Raw genomic sequence first — 16,010 nt, forward strand, 5'->3', positions numbered from 1 at the left:
AATGTAAAATAATTTCACACCCTATAGGTCCCAGTGTTATTCGAGGTTTCCAAAGGGATTAGCGCCTTCTCAGCTAGGTCTCAATGAGATCACTTAGCTTTTGATCCATAATTGGGTCAATAGTCTACCATGTTTTTTGTCAAAAACAGTCAACAACAGGAAGAATTTTGTTGAGGAATTGGGGCCGGGACCAAGGCAACAGAAGGAAGGAAAGGAAGAAATGCCCAGTATCTAGGATATGGAAATAAAGAAAGCAGTCATTGCTTACATCTTGCTCAGCAGTGAGATTGTATAATTAATCGTAGATACAACGACTAAACTGGCCCTAATTTACAATATCCATCTAGTTCAGGTAGATCTGGAAAAATTCCAGGTGGCAAAATTAATCCACTTGAATATTCTCTTTTGTTAAGGAGTGATCTAATGAAACTGAAAGTTTAAAAGGAGACTGCAGAAAGTTTCCACTAATATTTTTTACAAAGGTCAGAACGTTACATTGCAAAGAATTTTGAGTCAATTTTTCAAAACTCAGAAGATTAAGAACAAATGAAATTTTGAGGTCTTTTTAAAATTTTAATTCTTCGTTTAAGCAGCGCATTGTGCTTGAGTTCTTCATAATGATATTTAACCAAAAACTCAATCAACTTATTGCATGGTTCTGGAAAAATACTATTTTTTCCTTGTCTGGACATGCACATTGACATCAAATAGTTTTTACATCAACGAGCAAGATTCATTCTGCATGCATGCCTACAACCAGCATAAGCCATTTGTATAAAACCAGGCCTCACGAGACAGGCAAGGTCTGCTTTAGTGTAGCTTAAAGGGACCTGGCAGAATTGATCAATGTCCACAACATGGATGCTACTGCAGACAGGTCCACTTTAAGACTTGTACATTCCCCTTCCTCCTTCTCCCAAACCCACTCACTTTGAAGGTGCTTCATTTCCCTTACCATGGAAACCAGCCCATTATGTCTCTAACCATCCTCTCCATCATCACATCCTTGAACTTCCATCCCCAATAGGTTGTTAGCAAAAACCCCACCCTCCTTCCACCATTGCCACAGTCCAATTCCAAGTTCCAAATCCCTATAATGCTTCAAACTGAAGTCCTAAGCCCCCATGTCCCAGTCCTCTCTGAAGTGTCCTCTCCAATCTGCAACCTGGCGGAGAAAAGTTTGTTGTGGGAGTTTAATATTGCGAGCCAAATTCTACTGTGCAATACAGCTTGGGTGTAGAGTTGGTGTTATTCCATGCCATAACATTGGTTTAATGCCCCTTTTGTGACCTTGGCTACCAGCAATGGAGGAGGTGCCAATACATCAGCACGACTGCCCTGCTGGACAACAGGAGGTACAACATTGTGAAGTCTCGTGTGAGTAAATGACAGGTGAATGAGTATATGCATGGCTTCATCATTTAGGCTGTGGATGCACGTTGGCATGAGAAACCAAGTTATTTCGGTCCTTATACTGGACATACTGAGCAGCCTTTAATCCAATTCCCAGATGTGTCAGCAAAGTGCAGAAGCTACCCCAGTCCTCCAGATATCTACCCTCTTCCCTAACCTTCCCAACACCCATTTCTTCCCAACCCTCTCCCATCCTGCCTCTTCCCCAGCCCTCCATTATCCTGCGTTTTCTCTGGTCATCCCAATACCCTGCTTCATTGCCAATCCCTCTGATATCCAGCCTCCTCCCTAACCCTCCCCACATCCTCCCTCTTCCTAATCTTCCCAACCTCCGATTTGATTCCTAGTCCTCCCAACTTTCTGCCTCTTCCCCATAGAATGAACCCTTCCCCTACCCCTCTTGAAGACCAGCCTCTTCCCTCATCCTGCCTCTTCCCAATATCCTGCCTCTCCCTAGCCTGGAGTTCCAGCTCTGTTGAAACCAGTGTGAAGTTCAGAGGCAGAGCCGGGTACTATCTCCCTGATCAGCCATGGGCCTGCCACCTGGAGGTAGACTACATCTGGTGGAACAGCGTGCTCCTCAAGGATGCTATCGGGAATTTATTCCTTCTTCCAGTGTGCCTTTGGCTGTCAGTCACTTCCTAGGGCTTGTACACCCAATCCTAACCCCAATCCTTGTTAATTTTGTTGCTCAGTTTCCAAGCTGCAAAGATCCTCATTGGCCTCAATAAATCTCAGCTGGACCCACATGGGGAGCCTATCCCCCTGTCCCATCAAAGCTCCAAGCCCCCAGGACACAAGCCTCCTGCCTCCGTCCAGTGGCCAGTCAGGCACCTCTCCTCCAGCCTGGCCCTTCTGCTCAGACTAGACCTTCCCACTTGCTGCCTGCCACCGTCCAATCATTCCCTGGCACTTGGAAAGGCTGTCAGCAGTGGGTCAGACACAGTCAGTTCCTTGGAGACCCTTTGGTGTCCATGAGTCCAGATGAAGGGTCTAACTCGAAACATCAACTGTCCAATTCCCTCCTTAGATGTTGCCTGACCCACTGAGTTCCTCCGGCGTCTTGTACATTCAGTCCTTTCCTGCTCCAGAGCAGGTATGTGCCAACTCAAGTCGACCTGCCTGGATCTCTGAGGAACTAACACTAAACCAGTGGGGTGATGGGCAAATGGCCACTTCAGACCATTTGCCTTTCTCGGAGAGCTGGCAGATTCTTGTGTGTCAGACAATCCAGCCCAATGTCTGCAAAAAATAACTCCCTATTTCTGTGTTGTTATTTCTGGTGACTTTCTTCAAACCTATGGTGACAGCTCCTCCGACTGTGCAGATTTGGAACTTCCACTACCTATGCTTTGGTTTGTCATCATTATTCAAGTATTTTTCTATTTATAATGTTTTGTTTGGATAATTCCTGTTCAGTATATCATAGAACACAGAACACTACAGCACAGTACAGGCCCTTCAGCCCACAATGTTGTGCCAACATTTTATCCTGCTCTAAGATCAACCTAAACCCTTCCATCCCACATAGCCCCCTATTTTTCTATCATTCATGTGTCCATCTAAGAGTCTCTTAAATGTCCCTAATGTACCTGCCCCCACAACCTCTACAGGCAGTGCATTCCACGCACCCACCACTGTGTAAAAAAACTTACCCCTGACATCCCCCTTTTACCTTCCTCCAATCACCTTAAAATTATGTCCCCTCGTGTTAACCATTGTCACCCCGGGAAAAAGTCTCTGACTGTCCACTTGATCTATGCCTCCTATTGTCTTGTACATATCAAGAAAGCAGTCAGCAAATAAACTGAATACATAATCTATGATTTATGCTGGTGTTGGGAAAACTCAGTAAAACTGTATTTCACAAGAAAGCAAGAAAATAGGATCAGAAATAGGCATCCTGGCCCCTCAAACCTGCCTCCCAGTCAATATAATCATGGCTGATCTGCTCCAGGCCTCAAATCCTTTTCTGTACCAGTTACCCATTGCCCTCAATTTACTGATTTTTCAAAAAAATTATCTACTCCTCTTTAAATATCCCCAATGATTCATCCTTCACAACCCTCAAGGGGAGAGAATGTTCAGAGATTCACCACCCTCTGCGAGAATAAATTCCTATGCATTTCGGTTTTATATGACCTCCCCTTATCTGGTAACTATGTCCCCTCATTCAAGACTCTCCCATGAGTGGAAATATCCCAAGATCCACGCTGTCATGCCACCTTACCAATCTTACTCATTTTAATAAGATCACCCCTCATTCTGCTGAAACCCAAACAATACATATCTAACTTTTTTAGCCATTCAATGATAGGACAACCCTTTCATCCCAGGAACTAACCAAACAAATCTCTTCTGGACTGCCACCAATGCTAATATATCCTTCCTTAAATAAAGGGACCAAAACTGTACACAGTACTCAAATAATATTCTGCGTTGTCATGAAGGGTTCTATACAATTCCTTTCATGATCAGCAATCGTGATTTAGGAAGTCCAAGTCAATCTGGCTAACATTAACTGTTCATTTCTGTTCTATATTTTTAAAAATGTAAAAACATAACTTATTTCTTACACTATCATCCTACACATGACTCCCACTGGAATTTGTGCCTATCCATTGCATCGGCTGGAATAGGTTCTCGATCATGAGTCTTAAAATGGTGCAAGGAAGAACAGCCATTTAGAAATGAAAGAGAGAACTGCAAGCATCTCCTGGTTTAAAGCACCAAGACACAAAGGGAAAAATGGGGCAGAAGAGATCACCTGAAGCAAAGAGCTTATGCCGGGTATAATATTTGTGTGGCATTTTGTTTCCTGCAACTGGATCAAAAAAATTAAAACAACCAAGTGTCGCAGTGAATTGAGATAAAGTTAAGATTTCAAAAGAAAGGAAGATTTCATTAATTAATGAGTTGAGGTCAGAGGCAGTACTACAAGGAACTTTAACACAATAGAGAAAGAGCAAAACTGCGAATGACAGAGATTACATGCAAAGTATAAGAAACTCAAAAAAAAATTAGGGATATATTTATAACATCATTCAGCAATTATATTAATATTTTGAAGCAAGGAAGAACTGGTATTGCAAATTGCAACGTTTCTCTGTTTATATTCATTATTTTGGGTAGACTGCGCCATATAATAATTAATTAAAATACCCCCAAATAGCTCATCACTACATGTCCTTATATTGCTTTATTTGATTTGTATGTTCCAGATATTTTGACTACTTAGCAAAAACTATTGTTGCTGTCATTCCTACACATAACAATTATCCAATGTTAACGTAGTCGACACTTTTATGGCAAAGAATGTCTTCAGACCTCATTTACAAAACAATAACTCCATCATATATTTGAAATGATTGCCAATGTTCCAGTTCAAATTTCACAAACGAAGCATGCAGTGGTTATTTCAGCTCTCTTGATTGTTAATTGAAGTGCTTTGTTATCCAGACAATGAAAGCAAGAAAATACCATGGCAGATGAGTCAATCTCCGCCATACAAAAACCGTGATTCTGCTTTATGAGACAAACACCCTCAGTTATGAATCCATTATGGACAGGTCAGCAGGTTGATTTTTATGGTTAAGTGACATTTCAGAGATTCTGAATGCATTTTGAATATTTGGCAATTATTAAAGGAAAATGGTCCCCGGGGCCGTCCAATATAAAGCTTACACTACAACTCCTTTTGTATTTTCCTAAACAAGACTTCCTTCTTGAAGCAATTCCTTTCATTAATCTATTTTTTCATTTTCTGGAGGGACACTTAATACCACTGTTATCACATGATTTCTGTGGCTTAATTCTATAGGACTTTGAGAATGACTGATGGATGAAGTCTTCACATTTTTCTCTAATGTGTTGAAGTCATTTGCCATTTTCATCTGGCCCACTACCAGCAATTGGTTTAGTTAGGCATACAAAGGATGAATGGTGTTTTGATCAAATTGTACATCATAGGTCTCAAAAATATACAAAGGACTTGTGCATTGACCATTTACATTGCAGATTTTGGAACAATAGTTCAACTAGAATTGACCTTAACATCTCCCCCCAAACCCCCCACCCCGCCCCGATCTGGAACCGAAAGCAAATTAGTATGTGGACATTGATTATGGTTCACGCTATGGTGTGGTGACCTTCTTGACTGAATAGGCCACTGATAATGTTTAAATGTAGATAAAACACAAGCACATGGATGAGTTGTCCGAATGCAACTTGTTCATATGAACCATACCACTGCATTGGACAGTCAATTAAGGAAAGGAGGGAGGAATCCTTTTAAATTGCAATCATTTTCAATAGATGTTCAGTTTTACATCCAGAAATATTTTGGCAACAGTGACATATTTTGAACCATAAAGCATATTTACCAAGAAAATAAATAAATACCTACAATAAAGATATCATAGATACAAATGAAAAGTTAAAAGTCTGTTTAAACAGAGTCATGCCCTAGAAGTAATAGGCAGATCTGCTGGTTTTTATCCACTTGACTGAGCAGCACATTAGAACTCCCCAAAACAAGCAGGTACAGCCTTCCACTCCAGATAACCATGCAGCTTGACTACTCAGTGGGGTAGTGCAGACTTCCTCAGATTCCCCAACTGCTGCTGAATCTGAACAAGTGCAGAGGACTTATCGAAATGAATGGGAAGGAAAAGTTGCCAGAAGGTCAGTGGAGTTTGTTTTATTGTGCACTTTTAGTCACACCAATCCATTTCTGATCCTGCACTGATTTATGAGGTGTGACAGAGCAAACTCATAGCTATATGAGATGGAGACAAACATTTGGGAGCAGCTGAATTTGAGATGAGTGCTCCACAAACCCTCCTGGTTGCCAAGCACAGCACAGCAACAAGTGTGGACTAGCCGAATCTTGTTGAGTGTGACTCGACTTATTCCTTTGGCTTATACCTTTGTACACTCCTGAGGGGGTGCATTAGGAAATACGAGACATCTTAAAAACAATAAGTCTTCAAAAGAAAAAATCTGATGGGAAAAATGTTGAGAAATTCTTTCAACCTGATGTCACACCTGAAAATATTCCAATGTAAGGGCAAGGAAGACAAGTATAGACTGGGAAGAACCAGCTGTTGATTTTCAGAGACTGCCAAACTACCTGCAGAGTTGGTACTGCAAAATTCCAGAGTCTGCGAATTTGTAGAACGTATATATGGCTTCAGACTTGACCAATAAAACCATATCATTCTCATGCACACTCTAAATCTCATCCTACACTCTTGCATCATATATTCTTCTTAGGCAGTTCCTCAGGAAGGAATACGACCTACTTCCACTCCAGTTTGTGGGTCTGAAGAGACCGATGAGGCAATGTGGGAACCCACCCCAAAGATGCTGCTCAACCCAGAGTTCCTCCAGCATATTGCTTGTCTGGTTATGAGCCAGATTCATAGGCGTCAGTGGGGATGTTGCATTTTTGCTTACAAAAGGAGACCTTGAGCACATCTTTGAACCTTTTCTTCTATCTACCTGATAACCTTGTCAAACCCCAGAGATTAATTAGAGTGCATGTTTCAGGAGTCTGGTGTCAGGCATGAGAGTCTGCCCAACAGAGATAACTGAGCATAGCTAGGCCTCAATGCTGGGGATGTTGGCCTGGGAGAGAACACTGGCATTGGTTGGCTTATTCTTCAAATGAATTGTGGATTTTGCAGAGTCAGTATTGGTAGTGCCTTTCCAGTGTCCGGAGGAGTCTGCAGTATGGATTCAGGTTCTAGAAACATAAAGGAGGGTAGGGCTCAATATTGCCTGGTAAACCATGGGTATTGTGCCAGGTCTGAAGTCTTGATATTCAAATATTCTTTTCGTCAAACAAGCAAAGGCTATCCTGCCCCACTGATGATGAAATTCACCATCACCTTCAATATCTGCCTTTGCTGAGAGTTTGCTCTTGAAATATGAGAAGCTGTCAATGTTTGCCAGGAATAGAAAATCAAAAAAAACTGCAGATGCTGTAAACCTGAAATAAAATCAGAAAATGCTGGGAATACTCAGCAGTTCAGGCTGCATCAGTGGAAAGAGAAACAGAGAAAATTCACATTATATGTCAGTGATAATAAATCTGATTCTGATAATTAATATTTCAGGTCAAATCACTTTCAGCATTTTCTGTTTATTAATGTTTTCCAGGATCTCAGCAAGAATGTTTATTGTCAAAGGGCACTGTTGTATAGTGAAAGTATTCCCTCATACGCTCTATGCTTATATGCATCAGTGGGAGCACACAAAAAGAGGACCTTTATCTTGTAGATGTTGCCTGTAAGGACCATCTTCTAGTATGCTTCAGTGAACGAGTTGATAATGGCTTGGATCCTATGAGCAATTGCAAACACAAGTGTAACCTGCATACTGAAATAACTACTGAGGTTGGGGTTATCTTGGTCCTCAAGAGTAATCAATGGAGGTTGAACAGATTCCCCTTAGATCTGAAAATTCGCTCCACTCCCTCGGGGGATTGGCTCTGTTGTACACCCATTGGTTAGGATTATGGTTTACTAGCCATCATAAAACAAATGCAAGATGATGGTCAACTTCAGTGGGCAGCCAAATTTGAGCAGAGTGATCAATGATCCTTCCCACTTGCTAAGCACAGCAACATGTATGGACTAGCCAAGTCTTGTTGACGATAACATCTTACTTCTTGTGCTTCACACTCTGTCTGCAGAGGTGCTATTAGTAAACACGTGATGTCTAAAGGCAATTTCTAATCTTCAAAATCAACTGTTGAGCAAAATGTTCAGAGATTCTTTCAGCCTGATGTCACACCTACAAATATTCCAATGTAATAACAAGAAAAATATAGACCGGGAGGAGACATCTGTTGATTTCCAGAGACTGCTAAACTACCTGTGGAGTTAGTCCTACAACATTCCAGGGCCTGTGAATTTGAAAAATGGTAAATGGCTTCAGGCCGGTGATGGATCAATGAAGCTGTGCCAGTCTCGGACAAAGCGTGAAGCTTCTACGACACTGTGGTACCAGCTGATACACAGGATAGGTTAAACACATCGTAAAGCTCTCTCTAAATAGTTCATCAAAACAAGGAAACTAACAAACAGACCATGTTCAAAACTGTATAAAGTTCCCTTATGGCCACAAGAGTAAATCATGCTAGCTCAGGTAAATATAAATACCTCTGTATGCAACTATCAAACATGCCCAGATAAGATAGCTCTAACTTTGCATAAAAATTAAGGTCAAGCCTAATGACATTTGCTGAAGAGTGTCCCAATTGTTGGTCAGATTTTAACACCGGCAAGCCTTGGACAGCTAGGAATCTCAATTAAAGTTCCTTACATTTGCATACATTGATGAAGTTCCTTCTTTCATCCTATCTTTGGAAGTAATGTTGGTGGGGAGGGGGGGGGGGGGGTGGTGTTCTTTGCCCAGTCAGATCCTGAATGTAAGCTAAACAAGCTTTCTCCAGTCCTCATCTGTATTACATCTCTTTCCCTCGATGTTTCTTTGACCATTGTCATTTCCAAAATTACTGCCTGTAAATTACTCTTCCCATCTTTAAGTTGTGAGATTTCCCTTCACTGTATGTGGTATGAGTCGGTGATACAGCAGCTGCTTCGTTCTCTGTGAAAAGTATGTTCCTACCACACAAAGGAATCTCAGATTGATAGGTGAAAGTACATCAGTGGCACCAAGTGGTGTAACTATGGAGATATAATCAAATAGGCTACCTTCTTCTTGGGCAGTCCCTCAGGATCTAGGATAATTTACTTCCACTCTGGTTTTGTGGTTTGTCAGGTGATTGTTAAGGCCAATGTGGGGATCGCAGACTCTTCCCCAGATGAGGCAGGTGGTGCCTTATGGGATGGGGCAGGTGGCTGACGATACCGGGCCATTGACCCACTGTCCACACAGAACATCCAGCACCCAATTACACTAATTATATTCCATCCCATTTTATTCTCCCCATATTCCCATCAACTCTACCACTCACCTGCATACTAAGGGCAACTTATGTTGACTAATTAGACCGACCAACCTGTGCATTTTTGGGATGTGGGAGGAAACTGGAACAGCCAAGGAAACCCATGCGCTCACAGGGAGAATGTGCAAGCTTCACACGGACACCACCAGAGGTCAGAATTGATCAGAGATTGTTGAAGACGTCAGACTGCAGCTCTACCGGCCAAACCATGTGCTGCCCCTTCTATCATTTACACAGGGCTCCCAATGCATGGCCGTGAGGTTCTCCATACAAACCCCAATGCTCCAGCTCCACTTGGAGGAGTCAAGGGCCAGAGATTCCCAAGTGTCAGTGAGAATGTTACATTTCTTCCAGGAGGTTTTGAGCACATCCTCTGTCCACCTCGTAAATTTCTCTCATGACAAAGCTGAGAATAAGGCACGTGTTGCTAGGATAGGCAGGCCCGGTAGTGTAGCGGTTAGCGTGACACTTTGCAGCGCCAGCGAGCCGGGTTCAATTCTGGCCGCTGACTATAAGGAGTTTGTACGTTCTCCCCGTATCTGCATGGGTTTCCTCTGGGTGCTCCGGTTTCCTCTCACATTTCAAAGACGCAGGAGTTAGGAAGTTGTGGGCATGCTATGTTGTGGCGCTGGAAGCGTGGCGATACTTGCAGAATACTCTACGCAAAAAAGATGCATGTCATTGTGTGTTTCGATGTATATGTGACAAATAAAGATATCTTATCTTATAGGCACACTGGTTAAGTACAAAGTAAAGCTCCACCTACACTGCCTCATCAAGCACATTCAGGAAGATATACTGAATAAAGTTTACTTTCAATTGTTACAAATACTTCAGCTGAGTAAAAGCACAAATTGCAACAGTGTAAACCTCGCTCTAAATTGATTCATCAAACACAATCTACTCAGATACGTGTTAAATTCAGCAAATGTTACTTCTGACACTGTTGAAGAATCCACAGCAGTGGATGAATACAGAATATAACTCATTCTTCACATGATCACACCAGATGAGACCGGTTGATGCACGGGATAGGTTTATGTGCAATTACACTGTCAAATCACAAGATGAGCCTTAAATGGATGGAAGAAGCTTCCTGTGGCACAACACATCTCAGCAAATTCAAGGTCCGGAATCAATCTCAGTAAAATCCCTCAAGTGTAAAACCACTATTTCAACCATCCTTGATACGGACTTAAAAACAGAAAACCCTGGAACTAATGAAGGATCCTTGACTGGATATGTTACTTATGTTTCACTTTCCACAGATGCCGCTGGACTTACCGAGTGTTTCCAACGTTTTTTTGTTTTTATTTCAGACTTTCAGCATGTGCAGTTTGTTTTTGACTTTCATTTGATCCTGACTTGCCCTGTGAATCCTGTGACCAGTTGGTGCAGTGATAATTAAACTTCTCTTTCTCCACCTTCCTAAAACAGCTCACTTCAAGTATCATTTAATATAGAAAAGGAAAACCTAAAGTCTCTGGAATGAATATTTAATTACTTACCTTTATATTAAATCATACTTTTTTTTGTTTCCTTTTTCTTTCCTTTATACATGGCCTAAGCTCAGTCACATGTCAGCTACTTGCTTCAGCTCCACCTACAGGAACTCCACTGATATCTATAAACCTGTGTCTCGGGGACATCACAAGAGGTCAGGATCTATATCACAAAGTAGCTCAAGCCACTTCCACTTCAGGTACAAGTTCTCATGTACAACTCAGCTCCTTGTCCTCAGAATTATTGGACATAAATGCATGTTGTATAATCAGTGCTGTATACCCATAGCAAGAAGCACTGACTCCCAATATTATCACTTTTCATATTCTACTATTTAATGTTTCTGCCCCCACTCTCCCCCACCAACTTTTATCCAACAGAAAGTCTCCCATCTCTTTGTGACAGGCATTCTGCACCCTTCATCCTGTTGGTGAGTGACAGTTTGAGAGAATTAAGTAAGAAATGAGGCAGAAAATTTACAGTCTCCTGAGAGGTTGTGCATCATATCTAATCCTTGAATGAGAAAAACGGATGCACAAGCCAAAAGTGCAAGGCTCATCAGAGGTGTCAGGGATGGGATCAGAGTATTTTCTGAAGGAACCATGATGGGCAATAAATTGTTCAAAAAGCTACTGCAACAATAGTTGATCAAAAACTCCCAGGTCATGCAGTGTGAGTTCAGAAACAGCATCACTCACACAGCACAGGTAACCAACTGTATAAAGTACCTGTAAAGTTCTTTCTAATTTACTTCATTAAAAACTGAGCAAACTCAATTGCTCCTCTCATTAATCATTCTAACTTATGTCCAGGATGGGTTGCCTGCAGAATGAAAATAATAACTACATGCAAGCACCAAAAAAATACAGCAGAGGTATGAGGCTAGCTTTACATATGAGTAAGCCCCTGTCTAATTGTTGTATTAAAGATTGAACAATGGAGTAGCTGTAAAGGAAGCTCCCAGTAGCTGGTTACATCACAACTTGGTAAAGTTAGAGTCTGGTGGCAATCTCAGTTCTACACTTTTGCAACACATGCAAGGTTTTCATCCAATTCAACACTTAGGTTTTTGTCTTAACATAATTAACTCCAAATCCAATGACCTTCCTCCAATCATCCCACTTTCCTGAGATACTATTCACTTAAGAATCTGTAAATGGAAGCAGAGGCTGTTTTATGATTATTACATTATGTTATCTTTATGATTTATAACATATTTATGATTAATAGTTTTTTGTGGAATTATGATTTTAGTATTAATTCCCCCCCCCCCCCATTTACATGAACTAAACACTGTTACCTACTTCAGCTTCCCCACAGTAATTCCATTCAGTCTGTGGTGTCTCTTCAACATAGATTGAAGAAACAGGCTCTTCAGCCCCACTGATCATCAGGCACCCATTTTTACACAAGTCCTAGCCAAATCCATGTTATTTTCCCTATATTCCTATCAACCACTGACCTAGATTCTACCACTAGGAGCATTTTACAGTGGTCAATTAATCCAGCGACTCACACGTCTTTGATGTGGGAACTGGAACACCCGGAGGAAACCCATATAGTCACAGGAAAACATGCAAGTTTCACGTAGCATGGGAAATTAGGATTGAACACAGGTCGCTGGAGCTGTGAGGTACTAATTGGGCCACCATGCCATCTTAAAGCTTAACAGGGGACAAATATAGAATACAAATTCCTCTGCGTGTGTGTCAAACAACACAATTACCTTAAAATGTGAGTTAAGCTCCTATCAAACCAGAGACCAAACCAAATTGTAACAGGCAAAGAAACTCCCAGTACTGGTTACCTTAACAAAACCCAGGTTTGGCAACAGTCTCAGCAAATTTCCTCACCTTTGCAAGGGCCTATTCAGCTCCTGGTTTCATCTCGTCTTCAATACCAAGGGTTTCTGGTTGAATCTGAAATGTTCTGTGAATCCAGTGACCTTTCTCCAATCCCAGTTAATATGGTGATGATTCAACTTCTCCATCTTGCTCATTTCTTTTTTTAAAAAATAAAAAATAGACTAATAATAATTCTGGAATCAGTAACTGGAAAAAATTAGGTCTATTTCGTGACTATGAATTAATAATATTTGGTTGATTTTCATACTTTAACATTAAATCATTCCCTTCTTTTTGTCTGCTTAATTTATGTGGATTAAAATCAAGCACACTGCCATGTACCAGATCCACATCTCTCCCCTAATAGCTTTTCTGACCCTGAGTAGCCAGGGATTTCAGCACATCTCCAGGTGGCATCACAAAGCTACCAAAACTTCTTCCACTTGGAGCTACGTGGCCAAAGACCCACTCAGCTCTCAGTGCACTCACTGTCTAAACGAGGATGAATGCAGATTGCACAATCAGTTCTGACTCTGATCACACACCTGGAAACTAAAGCTTCAAGCAGGGTGTAGAGACTTTTGAAATTACCATAAAATTCCCCCTTCCATCCTCCAATTATGGGATCCCACAATTCAATGTCCAGCTTGTGCATTGTATAATATACCACAAGGCCTCCCCTCACTTTATATTATGCATTGTTCCCTGAACCTGAGAGAATGATTTATGGGATGAGGTAGGAAATAATACAATCCTTCCCATTGTCTGAAACTAATCAATTTCCTACAAGAAGAAGGGGCTGCGTAGGCAGTAAATGCAGGGATTGTTAATGGAATGATATAGTGGGATATTTAGGCTATCAAATGGAGGATTTCACTACATCAGCAACATCTCTCCCCTCTCGCACAGTCCCTGCCCTGACCAGGGGTTTAAACCTGTCGCCGGGTGACATTATAAAGAAGCCAAGATTAAGTTCACAAAACAGATGGGTTTCAAGATATTTTTAAAAAATCAAGGGATATGGAGTTAGCAGAGGAAGGTAGCGCTGATGCAAAAGTTCAGCCATAAGCTTACTGGATAGTGCAGCAAACACAATGACTAACCCTAGAGAAACAAAGGACTGCAGATGCTGGAATCTAGATGAAAAACACAATGACGCTGGAGGAACTCAGCAGGCCAGGCAGCATCCATGGACAAAAGCAGGCAGTCAACGTTTCAGGTCAGGACCCTTCTTCAGGACTGAAGATAGGAAAAGGGGAAGCCCAATATATAGGAGGGAAAAGCAGAGCAGTGATAGGTGGTCAGAAGAGGGGAGGCGGGGTGGGCACAGGGTGGTGATAGGTAGATGCAGGTAAGAGATGGTGATAGGCAGGTGCGGGGGAGGAGGGGAGAGCAGATCCACCAGGGGATGGGTCAAAGGTAAGGAGAGAAAGGAAAAAAGGGTTGAAAAAAAAGCTAGGAATGGAAATAAGAGAAGAAGCATGGTGGGGTGGGGAAGGGGGGTGGGGATTACCTAAAGTATGAGAATTCAATGTTCAAGTTGTGAGGCTGCAAGGTTCCCAGACAGAAAATGAGATGTGTCATGGTAAGCGTAGAGGTAGTGGAGAACAGAGCATTCAGAAGGGGCAAGGTTGGAGTGGGTGAAGGGGGCAGAAGAGACAAGATGGCTGATGTCACGCCGACAGTTGGCTATGAATAGGTCCAGGGAAGGTAAAGGCCCATTGGAGGAGTCCAGGTGGAAGAAGAGGGCTGGAGGCAGGAGAACGGGTCATTAGGAGGGGGAAAGAGGACTCCTTACCGAAGAAGAAGGCACGGAGGCAGAGGCAGCAGAAAAAGAGCTCGGCATCATGCTGGGCACGGAATTTGTTGAGGTGGGGGCGTAGAGGTATAAATGTGAGGCCTTTGCTGAGAACAGACTGGTCAGGGGGGATGGTAAAGACTCGGCAGGGCTTAGAGTTGGGGCTAGAAGGGGAAGGGTGGGGGTGCTGGGCTGGTGAGAGAAAAGGGTGAGAGGGGTTGAGAGTAGTACAGGGGTGAACAGAGATGTAGGATAGGAGGTGGATGTAGGGGAGGGAACAAGAGGGGGAGGAGAAGGAGGAGAGGTCGGGGAGGGGATAAGGGGGGCTGGGAGTGGGCTGGTGGAGGTGCAAGGTGGGATATGAAATTAGAAGTAGATGGGGGAAGAAGCAGAGCAGAGGCAACAGCTAGCAATGCCTGGAGAGAGGGAGACCCTGGGGAGGAAGGGGTGGGAGGAGCAGAGAGTGGTGGTATAGAGGGCTTCTTTAGGAGGGAAAAGCAGAGCAGTGATAGGCGGACGGAAGAAGGGAGGTGGGATGGGCACAATGTGGTGATAGGTTGTTGCAGGTAAGAGATAGTGATGGGCAGGTGCAGGGGAGGAGGGGAGAGCAGATCAAAGGAGGGGGGCTGGGGGGGCCATATGACAGCCGGAAACTCCGACTCTAGTGGGGGTCCTTGGCCTCCTCTACTGCCAAGAGAATTCCAAGCACAAAATGGAGGAACAGCACCTCATTTTCCATCTGGGAACCTTATAGCCTAACGGCACGAACATTGAATTCTCCCTCTTTAGGTGATCACCACCTTCCCACCCCACCCCACCCAACCATGCTTCTTCCCATTCCTAGACTCTGTTTTTCCCATCATTTCTTTCCTCTCTCTCTCCTTACCTTTGACCCATCCCCCGGTGGATCTGCTCTCCCCTCCTCCCTCGCACCTGCCTATCACTATCGCTTACCTGCATCTACCTATCACCACCCTGTGCCCACCCCGCCTCCCCTCTTTTGTCCACCTATCACTGCTCTGCTTTCCCCTCCTATATATTGGGCTTTCCCCTTTTCTTGTCTTCGGTTCTGACCCGAAACGTTGACCGCCTGCTTTTCTCCACGGATGCCGCCTGACCTGCCGAGTTCCTCCAGCATCACGGTGCTTTGCATCAGGATGACTAACCCGCCTTCTCCGGCCCTTATTTCTTATACCATGAACGTGCGCAGAACTCAACTCTGCCTCACTGATAGAAGCTGGACCAATGATGAACAACATTTGTCACTAACTCAGTCAAACAAAGAACAAAATGTGGAGCACTTGAATAAGCTAGATGCACATTGCATGAGCTTTTGTCTCTCGTGTGTATGTTCACTCTGCAAAAAAAAATACTTAATGAACGATTAAGATCTGGCTGCACACGCGTCCTTCCCCAGCTACAGCAAGGTCGCAGATTGTGAAACATCCCATTCACAGATACATTGCCGCCCGACATC

General features: G+C 42.9%; 1 long non-coding RNA gene across 1 annotated transcript in view; it reads right to left on the reverse strand.

Annotated features, from left to right (window-relative positions):
* Positions 1–15,923, reverse strand: part of LOC127583054 (uncharacterized) — a 52,186-nt gene extending 36,263 nt beyond the window's left edge. The window contains exons 1-2 of the long non-coding RNA XR_007958201.1: positions 15,752–15,923; positions 12,745–12,892 (exon numbers count right to left, since the gene is read on the reverse strand). This is a non-coding gene — a long non-coding RNA (uncharacterized LOC127583054). The remainder of the gene's footprint in view (positions 1–12,744; positions 12,893–15,751) is intronic.
* Positions 15,924–16,010: the final 87 nt, after the last annotated feature.

Source organism: Pristis pectinata, chromosome 25 (assembly GCF_009764475.1).
Source record: "Pristis pectinata isolate sPriPec2 chromosome 25, sPriPec2.1.pri, whole genome shotgun sequence".
NCBI lineage: Eukaryota > Metazoa > Chordata > Chondrichthyes > Rhinopristiformes > Pristidae > Pristis > Pristis pectinata.